A 25,263-nucleotide genomic window follows, 5' to 3' on the forward strand; every position below is an offset into this window, starting at 1 on the left:
TTCAGTATATTATTTTCTCACTTTTGCCATTACTCTAATGACAGAGAATGGAGAGATTCTTCTTTATGGAAAGTTGTTATACTTCAAGATAAAGGATAAGTCATCATCTTAATTTAACCTATTGAGAGCAAAAGACCTCAGCAGACTCTGTCTTGACTCTGCTTCCCTAGGAGCAGCGTGGAACTTCTAATTGTGCCTAGACCAGGAATTATGGAGTGTTCATGGGCGTAAGTGGCTGTCATGTTCTTCTGGGTGAGGCCCTTTCCCAAGATCTTATATTTTATCCCTAAAATCACTTCAAAAGCAGATACAGTCATGCACTTTTAATGTACAATAAAAACTGAGACTTGAGAGAACTAAGGTTATGTCGTCTAAGGCCATACAGTCTGCAAGTGGTAGACTTGAGATGAGGTCTCTTTGCTTCTCAAAATTTCCTTGTTCAGACTGAACCACAAACGTAGGTCCTACTTAACCACAAACAAGAATGCTTGCTAAACATCTAATGACTGTAATGAATATAAGTTTAAGGTTCAATAATGAAGAGGAGGAAAAACAGATTAACCAAGGATGAAGAGTTCCTTCCTTCTGTTCTAAACAAGTATGTTGTGGTTCAGGACCTTTGCTGCCTAGCAGAGAACATGTGCACCTAATATGAGAAATAAATTCATTTTTTACTTCTACCAGCCACTGAGCAATAGAGTGTGACCATGATGTTCATGTTTGCTGCTTACCATTCTCAAAAGTTGATGAGTGAGGACAAGTTTTGGAGGGAATAGATGGACGGAAAACAAAGATGGAGGTTGTGGCCAGCTGGAACCACTTGCCTTTGAGCTGTAGATGATGGGGTCAGATGGGAGTCTTTGGAAGGTATATAGATAGGCAGGCATTGAGGGAGTTAGAAGTGGTCAGATTTTCTATTATATGGTCTATGTGTGCTATAGCTCATGGATGATCTGTGATCTGAAATCTAACAACTCAAATCTTGCCAGTTCCTTTCTTTTTCCGTCCTAAGAACAATTAGTAACAGTTAATTTTTAGAATACATATTGTGACTTTCCCCAGAGAACAGAGGAAGATGGCAAATGGAAGCTTTTCTCTGAGAGGGCCTAGTGAGATTGAGAAAAGCAACTTTCTTCTAGAAGCTAGAGAAGGAATTCTTGCTGCTGGATGGCTTCCAAAAGAGGTGTCACCTTCAGCACAGACAGTGGGAAACCAATAGTTGTGTAATTTCTGAAACGAATGACTCAAATCAGCTGGAGCTAGAAGCTTTAACTAAGGCTTACCTGAGTAACAAGAGTAAACAAGACACAAAAGCTACAAAAACATCACACATTACTTCTTACTCACTCTAGGTTTTGGGTGAAGGGAAGAGTTATAGAGAAAGTATTGGCTTTGAGGAATGCTAATTGAGCTTCAATCCCTCTGTCTCTCAAAAATCTCTATAATAGACACTATGCTGTAATTTGACACAGTCATTGTTATGAAAAGAAGATATGTGGAGATTCCTAAAACTCACAAATTTATTTGTTAAACATTGTGTTATAAACAAACATTTCAAGGGGCAGGAAAAAGGACCAATGGGATGGGATTTCTTCCTATCTTTGGTTTGCTCTTTGCTTCTCTTGGTTGATTATTCTCTAGAATTCTGTAGAATGGTCCTGCATCGAGGCTCTGTTTAAATAAACATCACCTCTATTAAAAAAAAATCTCTTCTGACTGTCCTAGTGAAAGAAAATTTCCTATTTCATTATTTTCATAGTGCTGCCATGTGAAATTAATTATTTATTTGCTTGTTCGTGTTTTTCTGCTTCCAAAATATTTGACTGCAAGCTCTTAAAGAGTGGAATTATGACTGTGTTTCTTGCTGCTAAGCAACCAGGATGTAGATCAGTACTACTCAGGGGCAAAAGAATACAAGCCACCGATATAACCTAAAGTTTTCTAGTCATTCCATTTAAAAAAAGAATAAGAAAAATCAATTTTGATAAGTATTTTATTTAATCCATTATATGATTCATGATATCATGTCAACATATGATATTAAATTATTAATCATATGATATGTCTGCTATTCTTAATAAGTCCTCATGATCTAATGTGATTTTTGACATAATATATCTCAAGTACTTGATGGTCACCTGTTCACAGAACACTGGGTAACATAATATAGATCTAAAAAACTGGCATGGTCAGGTATTCAAGAATAGTTTTGTATAAATATGTATGAAAATAATTTCTTGGGATTAGGGTTTTTCTACCTTTATAAAACTGATTCAAACTGTGTTTTCAAACCAAAGTACTTTATATATTTTTATGTGCATACTGGGTCTTGAACTCAAGGCCTTGTGCTTGCTAGGCAAGTACTCTCCTGTTTAAGCCATATCTTCTGCTCTTTTGGCTATAGTTATTTTTCATATTATGTCTTGTGCTTCTCTCTTGGGCAAGCCTCAGATACCTACCCTCCTGCTCTTACCTACTGTGTAGCTGAGATTACAAGCATGAACCACGTACTTAGCTTCTTCTTTTTTTTAACATTCTAAATTTTTGCAGAATTTTATTTTGTACTTACAAAATAGATTAAACAACGTATCTGTGGTAAATGTATTAAATATGCTTTTACAATCTAAACAGATGCTTAGATGAGCAGAGATAATTTTACAAAATAAAGGATTGCTTTTACGGCATATTTTTGTATTAAGATAAAACTAGCCTTTAACATGCTCACGGAAACCAAGAACATCCCAGATTTTCAAAATTTTCTTAATTAAAAATGTTGCTTGTGTTAACTTTTTTTGCATTCCTGGGGCTGAACTCATGGCCGAGGTACCATCTCTGAGCTTTGTGTACTTATAGCTTAGTCTCTATAACTTTAGCCACAGCTCCACCTCTGCCTTTTTGATGGTTAATTGAAGATAAAACTGACCAGACAGGAAAGGGTATAAGACTTTTATCTCCAATTAACCATCAAAACTGTGATTCTCCCATCTCAGGTTTTGAGTACATAGGATTACAGACTTAGCTTCTTCTTTTGAGATATTACATTTTTTTTTGTAAGCTAGCCTCAAAACTTTGATTATCTCTGTCTCTGCTTCTCGAGTAGCTGGGACTAGAGATGTACACCACTCTACCTGGCTCAAATCAAAGAGATTTGGAACTGAAATTTTAGTGATTACTCCTTTTCTCCTTTACAATATAGAGGAGGAAACGTCACCCTAAGGAGGAGTCCTGGTTATTTCTATTTAGTCTAACAGGGATGGGGAACAACCTCACTGGTAAATGATAATTTGCTTCTTATAAGCTTCTAATTGGCAGCCCACACTGTCATCTTTCTGTACCAACAATTTTGTATTGTCTTGGAACTCAAGGCTAGATAGAAGGTGGCAGAATCAGGCTGGAAATTTGTCTTTTGTTCTTATTTATTATTTTTAAATTTTATTGTACAAATGTACCACATGCAGTATTATAACCCAACACAGGCATAGAGTACATACTGATTTAATCAGAATATTTAGCATCAAAATGTCTGAATTATTTAAATAAAACATAATCTATGCATAATTATTTTGAGGTATGATATGATATTTCAAAACAAGTGTATAATATTTACTGACCAAGTCAGACAGAGATCTTCATCTCGTCATTACTTTTTTTTCTTAGAGATTTTAAGCTCTTCAGATTATTCATAAATATAGTTTAATTTTAAGTACACCTACCCAAATTTGCTCTAGAATGTTAGAACTTATTCTGTCTTTGTGAAACCATTATTGAACTACCCTGTGGAATTTACATTCATTTTCTTATTCTAGTATAAATGCATTTTGCTAAATATGCATCCAGAAATGGAGAGTTGCAAAGCCTAATATGCTATAAACTCATCATTGTGAATTTCTGAGTATAATGAAGTATTAAATACAATTTTCTTTGACATACATAGGCATGATTTTCACAGTATGGCATTAAACAATGGACTTAATTTTATTTTACCATTATTATGACAAGTCTGAACTCATACCTTGTGTTTGTAGATATTAGAATTACGAGGGGGTCTCATTGTGACATTTTCATACATACAATATACCCTCTCAAACTCACCCTTCCATCTCTCTCCTCAGTATCTCTCCCTTCTTAAAAGAATGTCAATATGTTTCATCCTTTTGTTTTCATACATTTCTATAGAATACTTGATCATATTTTCCTTCCTTCATGCTGATCACTGGCCTTCTTCCTACCACTGTTATCCACCCCCAAATATAGACTAATTTACTTTCTGGTTTTCTTTTATGTTTAGTGTATATTAGTTATATAAAGGGATTTCAGTATTGTAATTCATCCATTCTTATAATATAGCCTAACATCTATTGCTCTCTCCCTTGTTTAATTAAGTTGTTTAATTTGGATCACAAAAATCATCTGAACTTTAGTTGAAACTTTAAAAACTGAAACTAGTCATTTTATTTCTAGGACTTTACATTCTAATTTGTTAAAGAAAAATTCAATACCAGCCCTATACCTGCAGACCATGGTAGACACTTATTCATGTCCTTCTGAATCACTGATAAAAAGGCAGGCAGCTGCTTGTAATATAGGATATATTGATTAATGGTATCTACAGGAAATCAGCTCAAGACAATTAATTTTTACAGCATCACTTCAGTACTTGCAAGCATTCTATTAAAATTATGCATTGTTAACTAATACTGCAGGGGATTAGAGGCAAAGACAAGTTTGCAAAAAAAGGGGGGAGAAGCCAAATAAATAAGATAAACCAACCCCTGCTCCACCCTCAAAAAAAGAACAATCCCAAAGAACACATTTGTATTACATATTCATATTGACTTTCTACTTCCTAATTTACTTAGGGAAGGGTAACTAGAATTGTGATCTATCAAATCCCCATGAGAGATGAAAACTTATTGCTTCTTTCTTTTTATTTTTAAGCTGTGTACATTAGGAATTGTGTTCCAAGAAAATGAGTCTTTGCTGCACTAATAGAAATAGAGCATACTCTTGTCAGCCTTCCAGTTTTGATCCTCTAGAGGGCAAACAACAGACTCCCTGGGTTTCAGTGTATGTTTACTAATTGAATTCTTTTTGGATATCTACTTGCAACTCTAGAGCCCCAGAGAGACTGGGATCACTGCATCCTTGCATGTCTAGGGAGTGAGACATAAACAGCAGCTGTCCTAGACACTCACCGAAATACATGACAGGAAAGATCAAGTTGAATATGGATCCCAGGAATGCAAGTTTCCTTGGCTTAGAGAAAATAATTTTCTTTCTTTGCTTTTCCTTTTAAGTAGATATGTTTTCCAATATTATATATGGACTTGTAAGCCCATTCTTTGGCAAAAAAAGAAGATTCACTTTCACAAACGCATGCTCATGATCTCTGTAATAACATAAGAATGGAGACAGGTAAGCTTTCTAGAAATTTAGCATATACAGCAATAATGACAATGGCAAGAAAAACAATGCCACTCCTGCCTTAAAGGCTTACTTTTAACAGTTCCAGCAAATGGGGAAAACTCTATCTCTTGAAAGTGAAAAGAGTGGATTAAAATTGTGGTGCATTGTTGAACTGCAAATGTCTCTATTGTGAGCTGGGCATTTTAGCTGAGCTGCTTTAAATTGTATGTTTTAAACTTATTAACTGCTCATTATACATTGATTTTTTTTATTTGGAGGGAGCCCTCTGGTCTTGCTGATATTTAGAGACAGGACAAGCCATGAAAGAGAAATTTAAATGAAGAATCGACAGTGGATACTCACCCATGTGGTGAGCTCATTGAAAAATTATTCAGAGCAGAGTTAAGCCGTTGGGTGATTAAGGCCAGTAGAAGGGACCCCACCCTTTGTGAAGTATGTGATATTGAATATGAGACTGACCCTTTTCTAATTCAATATCTTCATATCTTAGATTCTAGCTCAAAGGGTTATAGTGATTAAATGAGAAAAGACATGTAAAACTTCTGGTATGTGTTGCATGCCCAATAAACATTAATGATTCTCACGGTTATTCAATTTTCATTTATAAAACTGCCTTTACTACAGAATAAAGTGATTGATATCTGAATCCTAAAATAGTCGGATGTCTTTCATAGTTTGCAGCACAGAGCCATTTTTTTCATTTTCTGAATTGAATTTATTTTTAGTATTCAGATATATCTGCATTTTGAATGTGCATACTATTTGAAAATAATAAAGACAAATATTTTAACATATGACACGTCACTGACGTGTTTTCTCTCTCAACTTCCAGAGATTTTTATTTAAGCGACTCCAGTGCTCCCACACCAGCTTCGATTGACAGACCTAATATAATTGCAATGTAAGGGTCAAAACAGAATGTCACAAATTTGTTGTCTTCAGCAGGCTTGGTCTTCGATTCTGCCTGCACAGAACCATGACAACCAGTTAGAAAGAGAAAAATTTAGTTCATCAGGCGGTTGTTTTAGCTACACGAAACCAAACAACTGGTTTCAATTTTATTTTCTTCTGGTTCGTTGCATGAATGAGATTTAACCCCTGGTTTTTACATCATGTACGCAACCTACATCACATTCGCTCCTTTCCATTCTGGAAATGGCTTTGATTGAGTATTTAATGAGTATTTGCTCCATTCCAAAGACTTTCTTTTGCATGAAAGTGTGTGAGTAGAATTAGAATTCAATAACTCTGTGTGCTGGGTAAGGCTCTGCTTTGTGGTAGGGATGTGAAGGTAATTTTCATATAGTGAGATGTCCGTGGGTGGGGATTTTAAGTTGGACTCACCTGGAGAAATTTTGCAGCAGTGAAAGATTGCTCTGTTGAGGGCTGTCATGAATACTAATTTCTTGCTTTAAGTTCTGTGCATGACTGGTTATTATACATTGTGCTGCATAGGAAAGACCATACTGAAGTGAGATTACTAGCACTTTAGGGCAGAGCAGCTTGGAAGATCACTTCAGGCTCCCCAAGCTTGTTTGCTCATCAGTAAAGTGTGTGTGTGTGTGTGTGTGTGTGTGTGTGTGTGTGTGTATTTGTTTGTTTATTTGTTTATTTTGTGGGCCATGGGCTTGAATTTGCCCTGGGCACTGTCCCTGAGCTCTTCAGCTCAAGGCTACTGCCCTACCCTTGAGCTAAGCTCCACTTCCCATTTCTAGAAGTTAATTGGAGATAAGAGTCCCAGGTCCTTTTGTGCCCAGGCTGGCTTTGAACCTTGATTCTCAGAGCTCAGCCTCCTGAGTAACTAGGATTACAGACATGAGCCCATGTCTCTCTCTCTCTCTCTCTCTCTCTCTCTCTCTCTCTCTCTCTCTCTCTCTCTCGCTCTCTCGCTCTCTCGCTCTTTCGCTCTCTCTCTCTCTTTTCTTTTTTTTAAGGAAGCAAAGCACTGCAAAAAAGGAAGAAGGGGCTGATTTTTTTTTCTATGCTCCATACTTATGGTCTGTAGAAGACACACACATACATCTTATTTGCCTCTTAATATATTCTACCAATGACAAATCAAAGAGGACTCTGAACATTACACAGGTAGGCAAAGGATATCCTTCAATCACCAAGGCTTAATAGCTATGGACATATGATCATGTAAAATGATGTTTATCAGAAGGAACTCAAACAAATGGAAATAGAGGGTTTTTTTTGTTACTTTGCTTTTTTGTTGTTGTTGCTTGTTTTTCTCCTTTGTGGCTGTTTTTTACTTCTGTACCTTTTGTCTTGTCTGAAAACTTATCTGTTTCAGGGGAGAGGTAGGGGGAGCACAAAAATGTGGGGACAAAGGGTGTGCAAATGTAACAGTGCTGCTCCCTCGATACTAGGTTGAAAACGAACTATACAACTTGTGGGAGAGGAGAGTCAGGAGAGGAAAACCCAGAGAAAATGAGGAAAGCAGTGACATTGTTCAAAATAAATGTACTGGTTACCTGACTTACGTAACGGTAACCCATCTAGACCTCATCATTACAATAAAATAAATCCACAGAAATTTTTAATAAGAAAACACTTTCATTTCAAAGGGGATTGGAAGCTGCAAACAACATCATTGTGAAAAGAATTCCTGAGTACTGGTGGCTTGTACCTGTAACCCTAGTTACCCAGGGAGCTCAGACTGAGGATTAAGGTTTGAAGAAAGTTTGTGAAACTCTTACAGGCCACTAAACACCCCCAAAGCCAGAAGGGGAACTGTGGCTCAAGTAGTAAAGTGCCACACGTGAGCAAAAGTGGTAGAAGACTGAGTCCAGGCTCTGAGTTCAATCCCCAGTAATGGCATACCAAAATTTTTTGCTCCACTGCCCTTTTTGACCTAGAGGTTTTGCTTCCAAGAACAATGGCAAAGGGCCCTGTAATCTGTGGTTCCAACACCTGAAGAAACTCAGCCGTGACACGGAGCTTTTCTCTCTCTCATCTTCAGGGTTTTGTGGCAGTGACAAATGGCAACTCAAAGCAGTTTTCTAAAGGCTTCTCTAGAACAAGCAAAGCAGTTCCTGTTTGTTTTGGCTGTTTGCTGCCATTCTTACATGAAGAGAAAGAAATGCTTGGCAAGAGCACCCTTGTACACGATGCCAAAAGGGAGCTTCCAAGAGTCAGTGTGTTATCAGGCCCTCATTCAATCCACCAGGGGACAACATTGAAACTCAGCCCGCCGAGTCCTTTCCTGGGCAAGCTGATCCTCAATACCAGGTTCTCATAGTCATATCAGTTTCACGTGCAAACATGCTTCATAATTGTTTCATCATTTTCTTTCATTCTGAAAGAATTTTAGACTTACAGAAAACTTACCAAGATATCATATGGTGCCTATGAGCCTATTCTCAGGGTAACTATGTGTATAATCTTGGGGATTTGCTATTTTATTGATTTAGTACCTAATATAAACCTGACGTGTCATTGGCACTGCTATTCTTTACTCCGTTCATTATCTCGTGAGTGGGTAGAGCAGTTGTTTTCTTAATCTTTATGAATGAGGAAACTGTGACACAGGTCATAGAGATGGTAAAGGCTAAGTCAGAACTTATCTTGCTGCTCTTGATTCCCAGCCCTGAGGTCCTTCAATTAAAACTCGTTGGGGCCTAGAGGTAGAGTGCTTGCCTAGCATGCATGAAGCCCTGGATTCAATTCCTTAGTGACACACAGAAAAAGCCAGAAGTGGTGCTGTGGCTGAAGTGGTAGAGGGCTAGCCTTAAGAAAGCTCGAGGACAGGATTCAGGCGCTGAGTTCAAGCCCCAAGATTGGCAAAAAAACAAAAAAAACAAAAAATCAAACCAAATAATAAAAAAAAACAACTCGTCTTTTTCATTTGGTTGATTATAAGGGTAACTCTAGACAAGAAAAAAGAAACCCATATATGCATGCTATCTGAAGCTTTGTTTTGAAATTCTATTTACCCTCCTTTTCTTCCTCCTTCCTTCCTTCTGAATTGGTCCATCTTTCCTGCCCCATATACCTATTTTTTTTATTTTGCTAGTCATGGGGCTTGAACTCAGGGCCTGAGCACTGTCGTTGGACTTTTCTCAAAGCTAGGGCTCTACCACTTGAGCCACAGCACTACTTCCAACTTTTTTCTATGTATGTGGTACCGAGGAATAAAACCCCAGTCTTCATGCATGCTAGGCAAACACTCTACCACTAGGCCAAACTCCTGGTCCCACATATACTTTTTAAAACTCATTTTGTATCAACTATTACTACTATTTCCTGGAATTCAGATGTTCCCCAACCCATTCCTGCATTTTTACATAAATAATTACTTTTATATATATCTTCCTGATTGTGTTGATGGAGTGATTGTTCCAAACTATGGATTTGATAGCACTATTCTCCTATTTAAATTCTACCAACAAATTTTGTGTAGTATCCCTTCATTTCTAAGCACACAGAGAATTTAGCATTTTCCATCTCCTTGGATGCACTCACTGTGTGCAGGAGGCCAGGTCATTCTCTTGGTTTGATAAATTCATAGGTTAGAATTATATGACAGTTAAGTAGGAATATCAAGATGTGAAATTAGAACTTTAGAGACATTCACATCACCACTCTTCCCCCCATTGCCTGTAGGACAAAGTCTAGACTTCTGAGCCACTCAATTAAGATTCAGGCCTGGTTTTTGGTTAATTCCTTAGTTCCACTAAGCTTCTGCTTATGTTTTTGATCATCCTATCTGTTCTAATGCAGTAAAACCCCCTTTGTCCAAAGCTGATAGAGCTATTCTCTATTTAGCAAAATCTAGTACAAAGTTACAGTGACATGTGATAAGGAGGATGGAGGTGCCAGGAGCAGTACAATATCTCACATATATAAGGTATATAATTAATATAATCATATATGTATATATATATATATATGATCTTCTCTAGAGTGCAGAACTGAATGAAATCTGCCAACAGTTCATATCACAATAAACTAAAAGGCATCTGTTTTTGATGAGCACCCATATCAGATTTTGTAAAGAATTCAAATCACAAGACTTAACTGTGGGGAGGTTCCAGCTGTTTCTCTCCATGTTACCCTTGACAGAGTCGCCATCTTGTTACTGCAGTATTTAGTGTGGATCTCTTGTGGAATGACTATCACATAACAGTAAAGTTATTTAATTGTCTAGACTGTGTGGCTCTGTAGGACAGTGACAATACCTTAGATACCTTTGTATTCTCAGTGCTGAGGAAAAGGACTAGCTTAAAAAATACAATCTGGAATTAATCTCTTTGTATCATCCCTTAAAATATTTCCTTATTTAGCAATAAATATGTATATCTTTCAGCTCTGAAGGACTTTTGTGAGTATATACTTATTGTTTTTTAATGATGTAATTATATTAATTTCAAATTATGGTAACTTGTACAAAGTCTAAAGAATCTAGTCCTTTACCTGAGTGGCATTGAAGAGGTTTGTTTATGAGAATTCTGAAACCACCAGGATAATCAATGGCTTTAAAAGTCAAGAGACTAAAGGCCAAATCTGGGCTCTGTACTTTATATAATAGACAGTGACCAGGATAAATTTATTATCTTATCTCTGGATCTTAATTTTCCTACATATAAAATGAGCACTGGCTGGGAATTTGGCTCAGTGGTAGAGTGCTTGCCTAGCATGCATAAAGCCCTGGGTTTGATTCCTCAGTACCACGTATATAGAAAAAAATGTCAGAAGTGGCACTGCAGCTCAAGTAATAGAGTGCTAACTTTCAGCAAAAAAGTTCAGGGACAGTGTCCGAGCCCTGAATTCAAGTCCCAAGGCTGGCAAAAAGAAAAACTATGGAAAATAAATGTACAGATGATGTTAGCAGTGTCATTAGTGATTACCAATTCTTGCGATTTAATCCTATCCAAGTATTTAAAGTGACCTTTATAGTATAACTCACTTTAGACAGTGAAAAGTATTAAGGAGTTTATTTCAAAGAGAAGACAAACATAAAAATTCCATGGAGGGAAATAGATATCTTCGCACTGGAGAATTTCCCATAGACACCTGGCAATGTGCCTGAGCCTTTTTGTGCTCAAGCCTAGTGCTCTACCACTTGAGCCTCAGCACCACTTCTGTCTTTTTCTGAAGAGTTTTTATTAGAGAGAGGGTCTTTTCTGCCCTGGTTGGTTTCAAACCACAGTCCTCAGATCTCAGCCTCCAGCATAGCTAGGATTACAAGCATAAGCCACTGGCACCTGGCTGTTACATCGCTTTTTTGACTGCTGGTATAAAACTTAGTTGATTATCATGATAGTATATTAAGGAGGGGATACTTTCCTGGTTGACAAGGGTTTTAACCAAAAGTCCACAAACAATATTTTTGATAGAAATGTCATCTTAACCAAATTGAACACAAACTTTACTTGAAATGTCCATAGCAGAACATCTAGTGTTTGATGTGATGGCTACTGACCAATAGATCAGGAAATTAAAAATAGAACCACAAACAATATATTCATGTTTTAAATATTTATACGGCTTGTCAGTCTCTTGATGAGAAGTCTATGCCTTTCGTAGGAGTGTGGGTGCATTGATTGAAGCACTCAATTTCTTTTGTATGCAACAGATTCATCACTCATTGTCTACTAATTTCAGTTTCTCAAAAGCTGCTAGAAGTCAAAGATAGTTGTGAGGCTCTGTGACAGCAGAATCTTTCTGGATTTTTAATGAATGCTTCTCCTTCTTTCATAAATATATATCATCCAATTCAGGAATTCTCTCTTCAATTTATTTTTGTGAAGTCATTCCTAAGTACTTAAGTGTTATTTTAGAAACCAAAGCTGCCTTTTCACACTCATAGTTTACCAGTCTGTGTATATTTAATAACCTCCCAAATTATGTAATTCTAACTGCAAGTAAGTTGACTTAAAAAAGACGTAGCTCATTAACAGTAAGCATAAAAGTTATGTGTTTGAGTTTTCCTCAAGGCTAGGCTAGTGCTCTACCACTTGAGCCACAGCACCACTTCCAGTTTTTTTCTGTATATGTGGGACTGAGGAATCAAACCCAGGGCTTCATGCATGCTAGGCAAGCACTCTACCACTAGGCCAAACTCCCAGCCCCTGATGATATATTTTTTTAAACCCATGATGACACTGAAGAAAGTAAAGTGCATTTGTAAAGAGCCAGAAGTAACATTTAAAGCATGTGGAATTTGGAAAGGTCTCTAAGATGATTATCCAAATCATTTTGATTCCATTCACTTTTTGAAGAGCCATTTGGCTGGAAAAGATAAAAATGTTTATGACTTTCAATAGGGAGATAGATTAGATTGTCTTTAGTTTACAGACTTTTTACTGTGTAGTCTTTTAAAAATTGGGAAATTTTACAGTGAAGAAATGTTATACAGAATGATGCTGGTGTATATTGTTGTAGCATAGTAGCTGGCCTCTAGAGAGCCCCTTCCCTCTCTTGTTCTTTATGGTTCCCCTGCCTTCCTCCATCCTGCCTGTCTACTCTTGGCCAGTAATTTCTGTTATCTCTTTATTCTCTCACCACAGTATTTACAATTGCTGACATGGACTTTACATTCTTGATGTAGGCTTTGTGTATAGAGATATATCGATCTAGAAGGATTAGCCTCTTCTGGTGCAATGAGTGATCTGTCTGCAAAGACACTTCACAATGTACATCTTTGTCTGTTACAGTCAAAGCAGAAGAAGTGAAGAAACTCAGTTTCTAGCCAGATTCTAAAATTCATAGCTCTAGTGTGGACACAGAACTTTGAAATATACCTCCAGATAAATATGTCCCCAGACTTAAAGCATATGCAAAGCCCATTCCTTTCCACTGACTGACACACTCCTGGGTTTCCCAGTTTGCCTATGGTTTGCACTCTAATTTCTTGGACAGTATTGATATGTAAGAGGAAGCTCAGAAATGACTTTTTACCTTAAATTTTAAAAATGGTTTAGTCAAGTCATAGTAATTGTACATGTTTATAGGATGTGGTTTGGTATATATTTGTATATTTATAGTGATGTAGTGATTTTTCTATATTCTATCTCTCATCTATATATAACATGTGATGATCAGGTAAAGGCACTTAGTAGTTCATTATTTCCACATTTATCATTTCTACTTTTTTCTTTTACTTTAAAATTGTATTTATTTATTTCATATTTTTTATTGTAATTAAGAGAAGGGTTACATTATATTCACCAGATAGAAGGTGATTTACTTCATATACATTGATACCCTTTCTCATGTCTTGATCCCCATTTCCCTCCCCCCAGCCCCACCCCTCTTCTTGTTTTGCCCCCTTCCCTATCCTACTTCAAATAACCAAATATGCATATGTACAGTATATCAGATAACAAGGTGAAATACTGTAACAATATGAGATAACCAAGGGACAGCAAAAGAGATGTCAGATGACATAGTACATTAAGGACAACAATCACTCATTATATGGCTTTTGTTTCTATATCCTGGAGGTCCTTTCATTTGGCGTCATACTATATGGCCTTATGTATCTAGGTTTGGTTCTATTGTAAATCTCCGCTAGGAGAATCCAAGGTTTCTACTGATTATGAAAAATGTGGGAAGCCACTGAGCCTCTGTTCCTTTGAGTCTGACTTACTTCACTTAATATGATTTTTTCTAAGTCTTTCCATCCTTACAAATGGGGCGATGTCATTCTTTCTGACAGCAGCATAGAATTCCAGTGTGTATAAATACCACATCTTGTTGATCCACTCATCAACTGAAGGATATCTGGGTTGGTTCCATATCTTTGCTATGGTAAATAGAGCTTCAATGAACACCATTGTGCTAGTGGATTTAGTATGCCCTTGTTTCTCCACGGTTGGGTAAAAGTCAAGTAGTGGAATTGCTGGGTCATAGGGGAGCTCTATGTTTAGTCTTTTGAGGAACTGCCATACTGCTTTCCATAGTGGTTGAATGAGTTTGCACTCCGACCAACAGGGCAGTAGTGATCCCTCCTGGCCACATCCTCTCCAGCATTTGTTGTTATTAGTTTTTTTGATTCTGGCCATTCTAATTGGAGTGAGGTGGAATCTTAGAGTTGTTTTGATTTGCATTTCTTTTATGACCAGAGATGTCGAGCATTTCTTCGTGTGTCTATAAGGCCATTTTTGTTTCTTCTTCTCCATATATAGATTTTTTTTTTTGGAGACGGAGTCTAGCTTTATAATCTAGGCTACCACAGAATTTGCTCTGCAAGCAAGGCTGTCCTTGAACTCTTGAGTCTCCTGCCTCTACAGCCATGCAACTGCACATGTGACTCATTTATCATTGCTTGGAAACATCCTGAATTCTCTCTGTTCACTGTGTACACCTAAAAGGCAACCATGGTTATTCCACTTTGTTATAAAAAATTAGAAAATATTTTCCCTACCCAACTGTACCCTTCATTGTTGGGTTTTTCTCCTGAAATATTTAAGCAAGTTCTGCCTTTGGCCATTTTTATTGTTCCTAAGACCTGTGGATGGGGCTTCTCTAGGGATTTTGTGTAAGGAAAAGTAGGGCTGGAAGTCATTCTGAAGAAGAAGCTGAGGACAAAGATAGACCAAGAATGGTGGGGAAGTTAGAGAAAGCGTGACTTATGAAATCAAGCTAGTGTAAACACATCAAAGACACAAAGAGAAAACAATGAAAGTGGAAATGAAGCTGGAAACTATAAGAGTGAAGGGAAAAGAAAGAGGAGTTTCATGATCACTTGGCTTTTGGATTCATTGCATAGACTGGAAATTCACTGGAGATGAAATGTAGGCCCCAACTCGACCATCCCTATGCTTGTACAGAACACTGAAGAGGAAAAAAAAAAGGATTTATTGAGACATACAGTTTTATTTCCAGATACTTAGAATACTTCACAGATTTTATTTTTAGTCATTAGCAAATGCAAGGACAAATTGGTTAATTAGAGTCTTATACTTCAGTGGTTTTTAATCCTTAAATTCTTTTAGTCTACAGATCAATGGGTCTGTCTCTGGGAGATGCCAATATAAGCGAAGACATTTTCTGTTCCCTGTTTATAGATGTCTCTCTGGGAATTGCAATTTGGATGAGTGATAAAGCCACCTAAAACTAAATATTTATATGAAAGAGATTAGGGATGAGGGTTATAGTATGATGAGCAAAACATGGTGTATTTTAATAAACTTCTGATTATAAAATAAGAGGAGTGGGGGGTTGAGTGCAGTAAAAAATTCAATGTGTAGCCAACAAAATTTAAGAAAAATAAGAGAATGGGTGAGGGGAGGGATGGGTGAGAATGTTGAAAGGGTTGACTTTGATCAAGATGCACTGCATTCATGAATGCTTTTTTGAATGGAAACATCTTTGCAACTAGTTAAAGCTAATAAAATACTTCAAAAATAAAGAAGAACTAAAATTCTGATATAAATAAAAAAACTCCTTCTCCTTCAACATTATTACTTGTTTCTTTTCCTGGTAAAAATATGAATCATATATCTCTGACCATGGCCCTAAACTGTGTATTTTCATGTTTCAAGAATTTTTGGCAAGTTGCTTGTAGCTCATGCCTATTTCCCTGATACTTTGGGAACTGAGGCTATGGGAATACTATGCATCAAACCTACTCCAGGAACAGCTGTGAGACTCTCTTCTCAACCAATAGTGCGGCACACCAATGCATGCCTGTCATCCTAGATGCTTGGAAGGCTGAGGTATGGAAACCTAGGCTGACAAGTCTGTGAGATTCTGTCTCAGTGAAAGAATCTGAGGGTGGTGGCACATGATTATAACCCCACCTATGATAGGAAGCACAGAACAGGCAGATTACATATATACTTATTTATTTTATCATCCTGAACAATTTGAAGAAACAAATTTTAGAAAACAATACAAAACTAGAATAAGATACATGATTTTTGATCTTTATGCAAGGCCAAAGATTTAGGTTAGAATAACAGAAAGAGTTGTTATCTATTTATTTAAGAGATGGATATTGAATTCCAAGGTACATACATTTCACTAAATTTCCACTGGAAGACAAATAAGGAATAAAAATAGTAACCCAGGGCTTAAGTCCCTAAGGGTTACTTATTAATATTTTTTTTTGCCTGGGTCATGACTTCCATTGCTCATTCATTTAGTGGGAACCCTCAGTTAGTGCAATATTAAATTAGTTAAGACCCTTTGAGGTTTTTGGTTTTATGAATTTTATGTAAGCTCTTTCTAACACTGTATGAGTTTTGAAAATACCAATCTCATCAAATGTTTTTGGTTTACCCCCAGCTGTCTTGCACCATGCTTTCTTCATCTGGAACATGTGACATATATGTTTGGGGCTGATGGGTCGGTTGATAAAACTCTGGTCAGTGGAATTATATTAATTAGATTGTAATGAAAAAAAATCAATGCCTCACTTATACTTGGAAGGTAGAAGCAGGAAAAGAAATGCCACACTGTGTCACACTGAGAGAAAGAGATTCTGATGTGATTCAGGATTAGAGAAAGGAAACGTGGTATCCTTGTACACATAGCAGTTTGTAAGGGGCATGGTTTCCACAATTCCTCTGTGACTACTGTTACTATTCAAAGAGGAGAAGGAAGGATTAGCTGGTCCAGAGTGAGATCTCCTATCTCCTAGGCCCACTCCAAACATGACCCATGGCGAGTTCTTTATAACACCATCTCTGCTAACCATGGATGTAACAGGCCCTTAATTTTTAGTTCTATTTTAGGAAGTACTATGTAATGCTTCCTGGCTATACTGGATCCCCTCCAATGACAAGTGATATAATGCATGTGTTAATTAGCTCAAGCTAGACATTCTGTAATTCATACATGCTACAAATACATGTGAGAGATATGTACAACTATCACTTGTCTGTTAAATCAGAAAAACCTGAAACATGAATGCAATATATATGTCATATATGTATGTATATATAAATTATAGATGTTTGTACAATTAAGCCTCATTACTCCTAGAAGTTAAATTCAATATAGTGATGATTATAATCACAGATTAGCAAATCTGAAACCATTGTTTCTAAGAAAACTACAGAATAAGATTCCAGTGAGTATCTAGTCACATCATTTTGTTCTCTGATCAACCCATAATCTCATTTTATGTGGCAACTTATTTAATATATATTACCATTCATTAATATTTAACTTACAGCCAACAGCACAGTAACTCATGCCTGAATGAAGTATTTCTACTGAATGTACTGCTTCTGGAAGTCACAATATCAAAGAGAAGCTTACTATTATACTTGAGAGTCATGTCTAATAACAAAATCGCCATAAAAATGTAAAAACTAAATTGCTGATGGAAAAGACATTGATTACAGCATAACAACTGGAACAAGAAGGCTGAATTCCAGCCCTCTGTAGCTCAGCAACATGTCTAAGCAACTACGAGGTTTCTATCATTCTGGAATATGTCTATCAACATATCATGAGCATGATTCAGGGGTAAGAAATTTTAGTAACTAAGTGAACTTGAAATATGGAATTCATAAATCCACATATAAACAAAGATAGGCATACTTTATGTGTAGTGTGTGTATACATGTACTGTGTGTGCATGAATTATGGGCAAATGGCAACAAACATAAATGTGTATCTCCAAGCTTGGTGACTTCTTGAACATTTCATTTACCCAGAGTTCTACCTGCCTGACCCAAATCTTTCACCTTTTTGCAGATATTTTTCCTATCACTTAGAATAGCTAACATTTTCCACCAGCCTCTTGATTTGTTTTCTTTTCTTCTGGTTCCATTCATTTTGTTCCATGAAAGAAGCCAGGTGAGTACACAGTCACTAATATTTTGGACTGGTAACAGGTAGACATTGTTGAAACAGCTGAATCCAGTTTCCTGCCCAGGGCACAGATCTTTGCTCCAGCTAGAAGAGCTGGCTGCCTCTTTACAACCATCTGCTGTTGGATTATTCAGTCATGCTGCTTAGGCAAGTTATGATCTGTTTCATTTCTTTGTCCCAGTTCATGACATTTATAAAACTCTATTCTTCTTGAATACTTTCTATTATTGTCACATGGCACAGTGACTCACCAAGAACAAGTCCTGTTAATACAGGGAAGAAAAATAGAGAGAGAAATATGGTGATTAAATTCACCCATCTCCTAAATACATAAAACTATGGAAGTTAGCAATATTTGGTAGACTTGGGACTTGAACTCCGAGCCTGAGCACTGCTATTGGGCTTCCTCAAGGCTAGAGCGTACCACTTGAACCTCAGCATCACATCCAGCTTTCTCTTTGTATGTGGTACCAAGGAATCAAACCTAGGTCTTTGTGCATGCTAGGCAAGCACTTTTACCCCTAGGCCAAACTCCTGGCCCCCAAAATGCACTTTTAAAGTTGTTTTCTGATTCTTTTTGAATGTTACCAGGTGATATTGGTATTTTATCCTTTTGCTTTATGAATAAATGGTAGCTTGATGTAGAAAGGAGGAGAGAGAAAAACTAGAATGTTCTTCTAAACCTCAATTTCCAGGCAATTTTATGTGCATGCTTAAGAGAAGAATGTTGGAAGAAGCATTGGTTGACAGGGATCCTGACCCTAAGAAAATTAAATACATGATCTTAGATGAATCTTAGTACCATTTTAATCTTTGTTGATATTACTGTTTGGATTAGTTAGGAATGTTTTGCAACAAAGAAAACTTACTCAAATGGCTTTATGATAAAAAGAAACTTACTGGTTTTCATCACAAAATTTGTACATAGGCTCTAGGTATGGCTGAATCCAGGAGTTTAAATGGTATCTAGTAAGTAAATAATATTTACCTTCAAGGCTATTGACTCTGTTGGGGATGTTGACTGGCAAATAAACAATTAGCTATAACATAAGGCCTAGGGCCATAATTGCTGAAACACTATAGATGTGAGAAGAGGAGGACAAAGAAGGTTGTGCTATGCTAATTTTGAGCAAAGATAGTACAAAGCATAAATTAATACCTTAGTAAACAAAACATCCTGCACTTCCTGAAACAAAGACTAAACTTCTACTGGCTTCAAAAGGCAGGAGGGAACTGAAATAGAAAGAAGTTGAATGACACCAAAATCAAAGGTAAAATATTAGCATAAGAGAGGAAAAGGAGAGGAAAAGGTAAGAATGTGGATGGTTCATGCCTTGTGGTTTTCCATGCTGGTTCAGAATCAACAATGAGAATCTGCATGCACAGAGAGGTACTGCTCTTCTTTTAAACCTCAGGATGGGGCCCCAGGCAGACAAGAACAAGTGAACAAGTGATCTGGAACTTTGAAGCCTATGACTGGTATAACTCCTTGAAGATTTAGGAGAAAAGTGTTTGCAAATATACTGTCTCTCCAAACATTTGTGATCTTGAATTAATACTTTGGTCTTTATTGCTTAAATGTTGCCTTACCGTCAATTCTTTCTTTTTTTTTTTTTTTGCCAGTCTTGGCCTTGAACTCAGGGTCTGAGCACTGTCCTTGGGCTTTCTCAAGGCTAGTGCTCTACCAGTTGAGCCGCAGAACCATTGCTGTTTTTTTTTCTATGTATGTGGTACTGAGGAATCGAACCCAGGTCTTCGTGAATGCTAGGCAAGCACTCTACCACTAGGCTAAACTCGGGGCCCTCAATTATTTCTTTACATGACAAACCAAAGTTGCACAATTAGAAATTGAGATTTACAAGTTGGTTTTGAACTTGACTAGCTTCCTTAAATCTCTAGCCAAAAATAATTCATATAATCTAACCTATTAACTTCTAAATTTATGAAAATAGTATTTAATTAGCTACACAATCTATTGGGAGCATAGTTAAAAACCAGGGAAAGAGAATTCTGAAGTGTAAAAAGTGCAGCTAGAAAGACTTAGGTCCATAAATGCAGAAGAGTTTTTTCAGGATGTTTTATAATTTTATCTCTATTCCATCCTCTACATACATACATTCATACACATGTACACACACACACACACACACACACACACACACACACAGACTCACATGTACCTCTAGCATTTATCCTATTTGTTCCTAGCCAATTAGAAATGGCCAGTTAGGCCTAAAAGCTGACTGTCAATAAATGAAAGTGAAAACAAAAACTGTCAAAAGACAAAATGAATGTATGTCAATATTAGTATACACATGCTACATATACATGTATTCCTGATCAAGATCTTGTACTATCAATAAGCAATCATGTTCAATATCTTCTGCTATTATGGTTTTGTGATAAACTTGCTAAGTAGCCTGGCCTCAAATCAATACTCCTTCTGTTTCAGCCTCCCAAATACTGGGATTACAAGTGTATTCCACCATAACTGGCTGACATTTCTGTTTTAAAAGGCAGGAACAAAGAGTCACATATTTATATGTGTGTGAAACAAATATATATAATTCAAAATGGATATATTTCACATAGTTTATAATCTATGGGTCTACATGATGGATTTTTCAAGTAGTGGGTATTTAGTGAGTGAGGCCTGTTTCTGTTACTTGCCACATACTCTTCTTGGATGGTGTCTTTTCAGTGAGGCATTGTGGCACTTTATGGCTAAATCCCTCTCTGCCATGTGATGGTAAAGGAATATTCCTAAGGCAGAAACAGTGGGACACAATTTAAAAACAAACAAACAAACAAACAAAAATCAAACCTATTGTGTTGTCAGTTAACATTGTTTTCTACTGACCCAGTAAATCAGGAACTGGCTTATTCAATTTCTCATCACCAAGGTCTTTATTTACTGCTCATAAAACCTGCAGAACATGTCAGCACAAATATGTCATCCTGAGGATGGAAACATCTTTCTTTGTGGAGAGAATGTGGAGGGCTGGGGTTTGGACCTCTGGGGAGACCTGAACTGAAGCCAGAAATTTTCTTGCCAGTTTTTACCTGGCAAAGATCACAGGGCTATCTCCCACCGGGCCCCTCCCTATTTATTCCTTATCTTTTTGAGCAAAACAAAATGCCTAGCAACAAGCTCAAAGTCACTCAAATGGGATTGTAATTTCATGTCTTAGCAAAACTCAATAATGCAGCTGTAGATTGACAGCTGGTAGAACGAAATGGTCAGATTTCTCCTCTCTCAACCCTGGGGGCTTTCACAGGTACATTTAGTTGTAATCACAAATCATGTTGTTTTGAATCCCTAGTCTTTGGTGTCCAGTGGAGACTGAGAAAATGGTGAAGTAGATAAATGTATATGATTGGTTTCTTATTGGTTTGTTGCTGTTAAGATCATGTTAGAATCATCTGGTTAAAGGTTAGGTAAAACTACTTCAGTTCAACTACATGGCTGAACCTCTTATTTGACTTTCTGTTTGCAATTTACAATTATGAGTATTTCTGCAGAAGAATATCTTTCTCTTAAACTAACAGAAGACAGAGCATAGGTAATTTCTTTCTTTTTTTTTTTTTTTTCTACATCCCTCAGCCTGGCCTTAGAGAGAAGAGGCAGAACATTCTTCATTAGCCTGAAATTAGTTCAATTACAGATTTGATCTCCTGCCCTCAAGTGGTAAACTGGAAAAGTTCAGTCAGATCTCAAGAGCAAAGACTTTATCCTCCTCCTAAAGTGCTAGTTTGCAAGGGATTCATCTTGTTTTGAATGATATTAATGGTCTGTAAAGTTTGTATAAATTAAAGGTAAAGAAAATAATCTGCTTCTTTACAAATAGTCTTCAAAATTCCTCTCTTATTGAACAAATTTCCTCTGTGGTTTACCAGATGCCGAGACCTGAGATTTTTATTTTTAGGACTAAAGGTTGAAATCTTTGCAGTTAACTCATTTGTCCATGTTGCTCCTGATTTATCCTGAGACACATGAAAGACAGAAGCAGTGTCCAGTACTAGCAGGTGTGCAAAACACCAACGTGCATCACTGCCCTGTGAAGGGAGAAAAATCCTGATATAGAAAATTTTCAGAGGGGGGGGGGGAGAAGAAGAGAGAAAGAGAGAAAGAGGGAGGGAGAGAGAAAGTGAGAGGGGGTAGAGAAGGGAGAGAGAGAATAGAGAGAGGTCTAATCAGTTCTGCAAATCAGGCCATTTTGTAATTGAGTCTTAATAATTGTTATATTCAAATGAGCCCTTCATTAGAACCTCTAATTTTATAGCTTGTGTTTGGGATTTCAAATAAAGATGTGATGGCAAAGATTCACTTGACAGAAAAGGTAAGAAACAAATCCAAAATGTGTTTCTAATTTAGTAAGAGGGAAACTTTCTGGAGAAAGGAGAAGCATTGATTTTCTAGCATTTGTCCTTTTCCATGGGTGCACTGCTGAGGTGGGGGAGGTACCTAGTTCCTCAGGCCAGCAACACCATCCTTTAGTGATAAATGGCACCAGATGGCGGTAGCATTGCCTGGGATCTCTTAGGAAGAATCCAGCAGTCAGACCTTTACAAACACACAAATTGTAGGCAGGACATACAAAGCAGTTCTTTTAGAATAGGAGATCAAGAATTCAGTTGTGGCCAGAGGCCTATCTGATAAAGGAAAGGTATGTGGCCAGGCATGGAAAATAGGTGCCTATATAGACACCTAACAGAAATGCAGACTATAAACCCTAGATACAAAATTGATCACCAAAGGAGACAGTAGTTGCTCAACTAAAGCTAATTCAGATCTCACAGAAATGGAATGCTCAGTGATGCTTGATCTATGAACTATTTTTTTTTGAAAATTGTATTTTATTGTCAGAGTAATATATAGAGGGGTTACAGTTACATTCATCAGGTAGTAGATGCATTACTTCTTGAGCACTGATACCCCTTCTCATGATTTTGTTCCACTGCCCCTCACTCCACCCTCCCAATCATCTTGTTTTCCTCCTTCCCTTCCCTATTTTAAATAAGCAATACACAGATATAAAATATAGCAGGAAACAAAGTCATATACATTAACCATATGAGATTAACCATGAGGGGGAAAAAAGAGAAAAGACATAACTGCACATAGTACATTAGGAACAACCACCACAAAGATGAACCTCTTGCTTTCATATCCTAGAGTTCATTTAGTCTCATCCTATATGACCTTATATACATAGGTTTTGAGCTATTGTAATCCTCTGCAGCATCTGTTGTTATTGGATTCCTTCTCACTGGAATGAGTTGGAATCTCAAAGTTGTTTTGATTTGCATTTCCTGTATGGCCAGAAATGTGGAGCATTTCTTCATCTCTCTATAGGCCATTTTTATTTCCTCTTCAGAGAAGTCTCTAAGTTTTTATTCCATCTTTTAATGGGATGGTTGTTTGTTAGAGGATTTGTTTTTGAGAGATTCAATTTTTTTTAGCTGTAGGAATATTTTAGATATGAGGCCCTTGTCTGTTGTTTGGCTAGTGAAGATCTTCCCCCACTCTGTGGGCTTTCTGGTTAACCTGCTAGCTATGTCCTTAGCCATACAGAAGCTCTGAAGTTTAATGCAGTCCCATTTGTCCAAACTTTCTTTAATTTGTTGTGTTTCTGGGCCTTTATTAAGAAAGTGTTGACCTGTACCAATGAGTCCTAGTGTACCTCCTATTCCTTCCTATAAAGTTTTCAGGGTATCTGATTTTACCTCACGGTCTTTGATCCATTTGGAATTAATTCTGTTGAAGGGTGACACAGAAGGATCCAATTTTAGTTTTCTACAGGTGCTTAACCAATTCTGCCAGTACCATTTGTTGATGAGGTTGTCTTTCTTCCATCTTAATTTTGTTTGGCTCCCTTATCGAAGTTTTGGTGGCCATAGGTCTGTGGGTTAATTTCTTGGTCTTCAGTTCCATTCTATTGGTCTTCAGGCCTGTTCTTATGCCAGCATCCAGCTGTTTTTATTACTATAGCTCTGTTATAGAGTCTGAAGTTTTTTTATTGATATTCCTCCAATACTGTTCTTTCTGCTAAGGATTGTTTTTGCTATATGGGCCTTTTATTATTCCATATGAATTTTTGGATTGCTTCTTCTATTTCCTTAAAGAATAACATTGGGATATTGATGGGTATTGCATTGAATTTGTAAATAGCGCTTGGCAGGATTGCCATTTTCACCTATGAAGTGTTTTTAAAGAATATAAGATACAGATTTCATTAAAACATCCTCACACACATAAATGCTTTTCCCACCTTTTCAAAAACATCCTGGGGCTGAGTAGCAAGAAAAGAAAATGACTGAGCTTGGAAAGAAGTCCAGGGCTGTCCTATTTTGCTCCTATAGATTTAGAATGTCTATGTTCTCACAACAAACATAAGAAGTTAGTTGTTACATGTTGTTCAAGTGAGAAGTCTACGTCTCCAAAGAGTATACATAAGCACATATGTGTGTATCATACCTGTGCACGCGCGCGTACACACACACACACACACACACACACACAAAGACACACACACATCACAGGCTAGCTCATGAGCATTAGTTATGACTAGAAAGAAATTAGCCCAAGGCTCAGAGGGACAGCTCAGGAACCAGAAATCAGGAATGGTGGAATCTGTGTTTCTTAGGCTCTGTGGCATTGTGTTTATGCCCTTCCAGGTACTTTCTTTCATGGCTTCCTTTGTTTACTTCTGGGGATAACTGCCCCATATAAACAACTTGTTAAAGCTCCAGAATCTATTTTCAGTGGATGACAATCTCTGTACTTCAATCTAGAGAATCTGATTGGCTGGGCCAATTCTATGAACTGGTTCTCTTTGGGCAACGAATCTTCTGCTGCTCCATTTAGCTGCAACTAGACAGTCAATGGAGTGCACTGAGGCAGAACTAAATGCAATACTTTCAAAGTTTATGGGTACATTCAATTAAAAGAAAAACTGGATTGTAAAATTTGATTCACATTACTTATGCAATATTGATTAATGCTGACCCTTTGTGGATAAAAATAACCTTTTTTTTTTTTGCCAGTCCGGGCCACAAGCT

This window comes from Megascapheus bottae, chromosome 15, assembly GCF_031878675.1.
Source record: "Megascapheus bottae isolate mThoBot1 chromosome 15, mThoBot2.hap1, whole genome shotgun sequence".
NCBI lineage: Eukaryota > Metazoa > Chordata > Mammalia > Rodentia > Geomyidae > Megascapheus > Megascapheus bottae.